Consider the following 9,008-nt stretch of genomic DNA (forward strand, 5'->3'; position numbering starts at 1 on the left):
GGTAAAGGCAACTCTTTTACTGTCAGGGGTGAAACCTGCCATGGCCCCTCCAAGAGCATCATGCCCACCAACACCGACAGCGTCATTCCCTGGCAACGTGCTCCGACAACAGGGCACTTTTCACATGTGTTTTGCGCTAGCAGGTGGATATCAGCTCTCGCTTGGTCAAGCCATCCCTCCCAAGTGCCTACTTGTATAAAAAAGTACCCCTTGAACTAAATGTCAACTTTATTCCTTTCATCTGCCCTTGCCTGGAACAATAGTGTGATTAATCTATCATTAGTTTGGAGTATGTTATATTATTTCTTTATTGGCTTGTTAAGAGACATTTTCCTGTATGCTATTGGCCTGTGAAACTGTTATAAATCCCTCAATGAACCCGTGTGAAATAAAATATTGGCAAAGACACTCTCAGTCTCTGAACATATTTTACCCCGCAAAACAAAACAGTTTCCTATTGCAATACAGTTTCAAAATGTTTCGTTGGTGGCTACCCCTCAGTCCCTACTACATGGAATTCTGGAGGCCCCTCTAACAAAGGGACTGTGAAATCATCTGTGCCAGACCGGAGTCCTGTATCCATCATTTGGGTGGGTGGGTGAGTGGAGAATCTCAGGGCTGAACTTGGTTTACAGCCCCCTGCTCTGCACAGAATGAATAAAAACCCAATAAAGAGAGAGGCTCAACCACAAGGCCAGCAGGCGTGGCCTGGTCCCTCTCAGGGGTCATCTCCTGACTCTCCCTCTGGATCACTGTGCTTCAGCCACCCTGGCTTTCTCTTCGTGTCTCAGATATATCAAACCCATTTCTGCCTTAGAGTCTTGGCATTTTCTGCTTCCTCAGCCTAGGATATTTCCACACCTCCAGCAAATATAGCTCCTTCTTGTGGAAATCAAGAAAAGAAACCTTAAGTAAATTGGAGTTGGAAAGGCCTGTAGGGAGAGCTGTCATGCCCTACGGCACACCGTTAATTACACCAAACAGGAAAAGACAGCCCTTGCCTCTCTGCCGGGAAGTAAACCTATTTTATTACTGAAGGAAGATTTCTCTCCCGACCTAGCAACAGCCCAGCCAATCAGAAACACCACAGCTCAGCCAATGAGAAGCTGTTGCCACTCCAAACTGTTACTTTCCCCCAATGGACTTTTCTTAGAACAGCCCCACCCACTCCCCCTTTTTCTCTATAAAAGCAGCTCCCCTGCTTTGTTCTCTGGATTTGCCTGTGATTCACCATAGCATGCACATCCTGAATAGCAATTCTTTTGGATATTCTCAAACTCGTTTTGAGATATAGTAGGTAAATTTGATTTTTAAGTTGACATTGTCATCTAGGTAGATGCTTAAGAGGTACCTTCTTACAGAACATTTTGCTATCCACCCAAAATGAAGTAGCCCCCTGTCTTCGTCACATCACAGGTGTTCTAGTTCCTTCAGGACACATTTATTGCTATTTGCGATTATCTTCGATAGTTACTGGTTTATTATCTGTGCCCTTCTCCCCCCAAACCACCACCAAGATGTGAGCTCCATGAAGGAAGGACTTAATCATTCTCTCTCACAGCTCTATGCCCAGAGTCTATGGCAGTGCCTGCCTCATAGCTGGCACACATGAGTGAGTGAATGAATGAATGAATGAATGAATGAGTGATTCAGACATGTCACAAGTTAGCAGCATATATATTACCATAATTTGCTTCCTTTCTTGTCCCCACAAGACAAGCTGGGAACTCAAATCCTTCTCCTTCCTACCCTGCTCATCCAGAGTCACTTACCATTAGACACTCAAGAAAACTATAGTGAGGTCCCTGTGGGGAGGAACTGCTTTAACCTTTGTCAGTGCCTTTTAAAAATTTTCTTGGAGCTCATTTTTCATTTTTTCCTGTTCCTTAAGGTGTACATTTAATTCATTCATCTTTCCTTGTTTTTTAAAAAATAAATATTAATTTAGCAAAAATAATATATTCTCATTAAGTTTTTTCAAAAAAACTCAAGAGATATATAAAAGTAGAAATAATAAAACTAAATACAGGATAATAATCATCCCAAAGTCTAATAAAAAATTTATTTTTAATATATCATAACCATCATTCCAGATATCTCTGTAGGCATTTAAACACATAAAAGTATATAGAGATATATAATTTTATAATATATGGTCATGCTAATGTTAAAGTAAAATGTAAATGAAACTTTAAGAAAAAAGCTGAAGTGAAATTGTAAGAATTATTCAGACATTTTTTCCAGAGAAGATATTAGTTTCTCAAAAATCTCTTTAAAGAAAAATGATTATGAATAATGAGATTGAGCTCATTAATTTTTAACAAATTCCAACTTTTAATTGTATATTTTTACTTCCTGGTAAGAAAAATGAAGAAATTAGAACACACGTTTTCTCCTGTCTCTTCTCTTACTCATGAATTTTACGAATTATATTATTACTTTTACATTGTCAGGTCTATAATATTTGCATTTTGTGTGGTAACTATACCTCTCCCAATTTAGTCTGATTTATTTAAGTGTATAGCTAAGTGAATTTGATGTCAAACACTAATATTGCCATGCCTCTTGTATTCCTGAATTTTAGAATTTTAATCTCTTATTCATTGTTTGGTTTGAATTACCTCAAGTAACTTTTTTTCCAAAAGGATCGCAGTTGTTGTCTACCCTGAGTTTTTACGTGCTCGGGGATTTGAGTCTGTTGCATGAACAACTCAGCTAGGTCTAAAATTCTCGGATCATACTTTCTTTCCCTCCGAACTTTGTAGATTTTGCTCCCTATCTTCTCAAATAAAGCATGGATGTGGAAAATTCTGAGAATAACATTTTCCTTCTTGTACCGTGTATTAGTTAACCATCGCTGTAGAACAAATTATCTCAAAATTGAGTAGCTGATAGCAACAAAATACACATTCTCTCACAGTTTCTGTGGGTCAGAAATCTGGGAACAGATTAGCTGGATGATTCTGGCTCAGGGTCATTGTGAGGTTGCAATTAGGCTACTGCCTGAGGCTGAAGACTTTGCCTCCAGCCTTGCGCATGGTGTTGACAGGATGCAGCTCCTCCCATGGGGCATGTTTTCTCTAGCTTATTTGAAATTATAGAGAATTCTGTATGAATTCTTCCAATGCCTAGTTGGGTTGATTCATCTGTGCCATGTGCTTTTCATCTACAATTCGCTTACATGCTCCTTTCCTCATCCCTTTTTTGGGAGCCTTTATGCATAGCTGCTGTAGTGTCACCAACAGCTATAAGGGGTTCAGATTGGCATTCAAATTCATAAGCCACAATAAGCTCTAATCTAATACAAGCTTTATAATTTAGATAGCTTTATAGAAGGATAAGGACAGGATAGTCAGCATGTACCACCTCTTCACCTTATTGAGTGTCCCAACATCTATGAGGTACACAGCTTCTGATGCTCCCGTATCCACACGGGACATGTATAGCTGCTGCAGACAAGAGACAAAATGCACATGGGCAACCTTGCACAAAAGCTGTCACCTCAGTTTCTCACCAACTCTTTATATTATTCTGGTCACGTAGGCCCAAAGCCTCATGCCAACTCACAGCTCCCTTAGTTCAGGTATGGACCCCTAGATCAGGGAGAAACAGCAAAGAAAGCAGACACAACGTTATGTGTTTATCTTCCCTCTATAATTTCCAAGGAGATGGTACCAAGAGATGAGAGACCTGAGGTCATTTTCCCAAGTAAGCCAAGGCCAGTCCAGGCCTGATGTTAACCATTTACTCACAGAACTTTGCAGGTTCCTTTCTAAGTATCACTTATCATTCCATGGAATTGACTTTATGCTGGTAAAATATTATAATAAGAAGCAGAGAAAGGGCTGCCCACAGCTTCAACTTAGGCTTATTGTCTTCAGTACCCATGTGCCAAATTTGTTATCTTCTTGGCTCTGAGGATATATCTAACCTTAGTTTTCAAAATTCAAGAGCTCACAGTCAGGCCTCAGTATTTCGTGAAACTTTGTATGCTGGGACGCAGTTATCATCAGTTCCTCTGCCATCCTTGCCCTCTGGTAGTCTCCTTGGTCAGAGGCCAGGTCACTGAGAGAAAGGGTAACACATTTCCCTGTCTGCTCCCCCACTTGTGGGTACTTCTTGTTTTACTTTGCATCCTGCACATGCCCTTACATCTAGTTGATCCATCAAAGTGTCATTGGATGAGCCATTCAGAACCATGACACTGTTTAGAGGAAACTCTGTATTTTTGTAAAGGTCTAAAAATGCGCAAGCTCTGGAGCCACACAGCCTGGCTTTAAATTCCAACTTCACTACTTACTAGTCAGTCGTCTGAGGCAACATTTGTAGAATGACACTAATAACAGTTCCTACCTCGAGGGTTGGTGTGAATTTTAAGTGAATCAATACACGTAAAGTGCTTAGGGTAGCATCAGCATATGGTTAGCATTGAATAAGTACATACAGAAAATCTCATTATTGACTCTGCCCAACAGTCCCATAAAAAAGAGATTACTCTCTCCATCTCACAGGAGCAAAAAGAAAGGATGAAGAAGAGACCATGATTTTCCCAAAGTCACATAGATGTAAGAGGAAGAACTGAGACTTGAATCCTGGTTCATTTACCTCTGGGGTGGTGCTCTTTCCAGAAGTAACATTGTACTAGTATTTTTGGTGGATTTTGAGGGAGGGAAGAGAGTATAATTGACTTTATCATCTTTAGCTACAAGGTCTTTTTTCTTCTTTTGCCCATGATAAATATATTTTAAAGCTATGAATTTTACTCTAAATGCTGCTTTGGCAACATTTCATAGGTTTCAATCTGTTTGCTGTCATTGTCATTTATTTCTAAATAGTTTTAAATTTTGGTTTTAATTTTCTCTTTGACATAGTTATTTGGGAGACATGTTTTAGCATTTGCAAATGAAGAGATTTTTGTCACTGTTAGCACTTCCCTTTGTTGCAAATTTCCAATTTCATTATATTATGGTCCCAAAATATGGCTTTTCTGATTTCTACTTTTTGTAATTTATTAAGATTCTCTTCATAGTTTGGCCTGTAGCAATTAATTTTGGCCAATGCTCTTTGACTGTTTGAAAAGAATGTGCTTTTTTGGTATGTTGTATACAAAGTAGAAGCTTGTGATTGTGTAATTCATGCTGCAGCATCCTTACTTATTTTTGCTTTCTTAATTCACGAGAGGAATGTTGAAAATCTCTCGCTGTGATTGTAAATTTGTCACTTATTCAATCCATTTGCTCATATAAGTTTTGGACATGTGGTTGGCTCCCTAGGATTTGTCCCATCTCTTCTATACTGTGTCACTTTCCAGCGTTTGGGACACAATTGATATCACACCATGGATGGGCCATGATGGTCTCAGATAACTGAAGAATACTTTCCACCTTGCTCCATTTTTTTTTTTTCAGAATTTTGCATAAGCCAAGTCTAAGCCAATCACTTCTGTCATTCCTCTGGCTGCATGAACTGGTTCAGGTATGATCATATGACCTAAGTTGGTCCATGAATATAGTAGCTCAGGATTTTTTTTTTTTTTTTGGTGGATAGTTGAAGGGAGAGATACCCCTCAGACTAGATGCTAATGATGAAATCTTTGACTCCAGATGCTACCAGCAGCCATCCTCTTCTCATGAGAAGAGATTGCTTTAGGTGGAATAAATGCCCTGAAAGGGAGGATGAGAGAGAGGAAGAAATGGGGTCTTTAGGAGCTTCACTGAGCCACTGGACCAGCTCTCACCTGAAAACTGCCCTGTCTCTTAACATTTTTTCCTCTCATTATTTAAGCCAGCTTGAGTTGTGTTTTTTGTTACTTGCAATGAAATGCACCTTAAGAAATAAAAATATTTCAAGGTTATAATGCAGAAAAAATCATGACTCTTAATTTCTTAATATTATTATTTTAATATTATTATAATATTTAATATAATATAATATTATTATAAAATAACTCTCTTGTCCTAGTTAACTCTTTAGTCCTTAAATTCTATTTTTTCCAAATATTACTGTGGTCAAATCTACTTTCATTTGTACATGTGTCATTTTTCATCCTTTTATTTTCAACATATCATCATATTTTCCACTTATCTTTTTCTTCTATATATGTCTTTAGGACAGGATATGGTTTAATTAATCACCTCTTATCCCTTATAAGTTCTTAATTAATTGAAGACAGATATAAGAAGTCAGATAGACAGAGCCAAGGAGATATTGCAACAGAAAGTAGATTATAATTAGTAGATCAGCCTGATTGTCTCAGGCTAAGCAGTGGGGGAGAAAATAGGAGGGCATGGAGAGTGATGGCCCAGAAGCATCACTTCTTAGCTTAGTGATGGCTAAGAAGATTGATTGATTGACTTTTTAAGTAATGAAAATTTTCTCAAATTGATTGTGGTGATTGATGCCCAACTCTGTGAATATACTAAAAGTCATTGAATGTACACTTTAAATGGGAGAATTGTATGGTATGTGAATTATATCTTAATTAAGTTGTTAAAGAAAGAAGATATTGAATAAATAAAATAACGTGTCTGGAGACTCAGCTGGGACAACTGGGCTCACTCACTTGGCTCCAGGTGGTCTCTCACCTACAGCAGGCTAGCCCAGAGATCCAAGAGAGAAAGGAAGCATGCAAGGCCTCTTGAGGCCTAGGCTCAGAACGAGAACACTTTCATTTCTGCCGCTCTTCATTTCTTCCATTCTGTTGATGGAAGGAAGCCAAAGGGCCAGCTCAGATTCAAGGGCTGGGAAATACGTTGCACTTATTGATGGGAGGAGCTGCACAATCACATCACTGAGGACGGGGACACAGGGAGGGGTGAAAAATCAGGGCTACTTTTGCAATCAATCCACCAAGAGAGATGAAAATAAGGATTTTTTAAAGGTAGCAAAATGGTACCTCTTTTCCTATGGCATCTCTTTTCCTTTCCTCCGTGCCCCGGGCATGGATGGACCATTTCCCAGCTCAGAACTCCAGGCGTTCAGTGTAGTTCAGGCTTTGCTGTGTTCATTTCCCTATATTCCACATGTAGAGAGGCCTTTGGACAGCCCCACACGGCTCCCCTGAGCTAAGGGACGCCACGAGAGTGGAATTCAGTTCACCACTGGAGCAGAGTATTGAACGGGGAGACTCGCTTTCCCCCTCCAACGCATGGAGGCAGCAGAGGGTCAGACTGAGGCTCTCAAGAGAAGGAAGAGCCAGGGCCCCCCTTCCCTCCCGGAGCTGAGCTTTCCAGAGACCAGACATGGAGGTTCTGAGGGTAATGGAAGTGCCTGCTCAGGCGGAAACGGAAAATTATGCAGCTGCTCCCCTGTCTATGAATGGAGACCTTAAGTCACCTGGGAACAGGTTTGCCTTATCATCTTTTGACTTTCCTTAAGTTATATAAATGAAGGCAAGCTGGCACTGCTCTTTTTTGAGAAAGAGTGTAAATGGACCCTCTTTCTTTGGTTCAGAAATGCCTACCTCTCCAAAGAGTCCTTAATATACTAGGCCAGGGAGGGGATAGCGGCAAATCCGAACAGGCTCCACCAGCCTGCTAGGAAAAGGGGGTTTGGGACTTGAGCTCTCCTTTTATTGGAACCAGACCCTCTCACAGAGACTGGTGTGCCCTCCCTGAGGTCCCCTAGCAGGAAAGGGTGGCCACGACCCTCTAGGGTAATTTTCTGCAAAAGAAGGGCAGAGTCTGCCTGTCAGGTGGCCCGCCCAGCCATGCCAGCCACAGGGTCCTCAATGGACTGTGGCCCTTCCTGCAGCTGAACATTCAAAGAGCTCTCATCTTAGAGCCCAGCTGGGAGGCGCTGTCTCTGCACAGCCCTGGGGATTCTCAAACAACTTGAGAGGGAAGGTTTCAAGCCCGAGATGCAGAATCTCTGCCAACTGAAGCAAGCTAGGGAGTAAAGCAGAACAGTGGTGTCGACGAAAATAATCCATAACCAATCTGTAAAAGAAAATTTGAGTGAGTTTATTCTGAGCTTAAATCTGAGGATTATAACCCAGGAGAGTCTTTCCACAAAGGAACAGAGCACTCCAAAGAAGTGAGGGTATACAGGGTGGTTATATACCCTCAAAGAGTATGTTTCACATATGATTGAAATGTCCCTTTACAATAGTCATGAGGCTGCTCTGTCAGCACAGCGACTGATGGAAACAGCAGATAGGCCTGCTGTCTCAGTGAACCCCTCAGGGTGGCAGGTCTGTTGCCTCAAGCTGGGCGGTCACAGGTGAGCGCTGCAATCAGTTCCCAGCCTAAAGAAAGATGCTTAATCTTTAAGGATATGCCAATGTTGGGAGGGGGAGGGAAGTTGCACCTTTGTCTCAAAATGTCTAAGCAGATATACAATGCGTGCTCAATAGCCACAGTCAGGCCCTATTGGAAAAACAGTCAGGCCGAATTAGGTTTATACCAAATGGCTTCCTCATATACTCCAATATATCCTATTGCTTGCCATTTTTATTTGTCAGTGGACAACAAGAGCTGTGCGGTGGGTGGAGTGGCTGAGCTGTTCCCATTCAGATTTCAGCACTCGATACAGTGGGCCTCACGTGGAGGCTGTCCGTCTGCCCTTCACCCCTGTCTGCCGGAATCCCCTAGGGCTAAGGTGGGTGCTGTTATTGCCTGCCACAAGGCCCCAGTCGTCTCTCTCCCTCCCCCATAGCAGGGCCCAGGGCCTAGCAGCATTAGAAGATTCTCGCGTGAATTCAGCGCATTCCGAAACAGGCTCCAGAGCCTTCTCCCCTTCCGGCGGAGCAGCCTCACAGGGATGCGCTCTCGGTGGAGTCTGGCAGCCTCTTGGAGACGCAGTAGAGCCCCGAGCCCAGGGGTCCCGGCCTGCTCTTCCGAGGTCGGCCACTAGGTGGCAATAGGCCGCTCGCGAGGTGGGCCGCGCAGGTCTCTCTCGCGGAGCTGCCTGGGCGCAGGTGCGTGCGTCCCCGCTGCGCACCTGGGCGCTCGGGGGAGGGGCGGCCACGTGCCTCTGGACCACTGTGGGTCGGTCTGCACCGGCACCCT

Source organism: Equus quagga, chromosome 1, assembly GCF_021613505.1.
Source record: "Equus quagga isolate Etosha38 chromosome 1, UCLA_HA_Equagga_1.0, whole genome shotgun sequence".
NCBI lineage: Eukaryota > Metazoa > Chordata > Mammalia > Perissodactyla > Equidae > Equus > Equus quagga.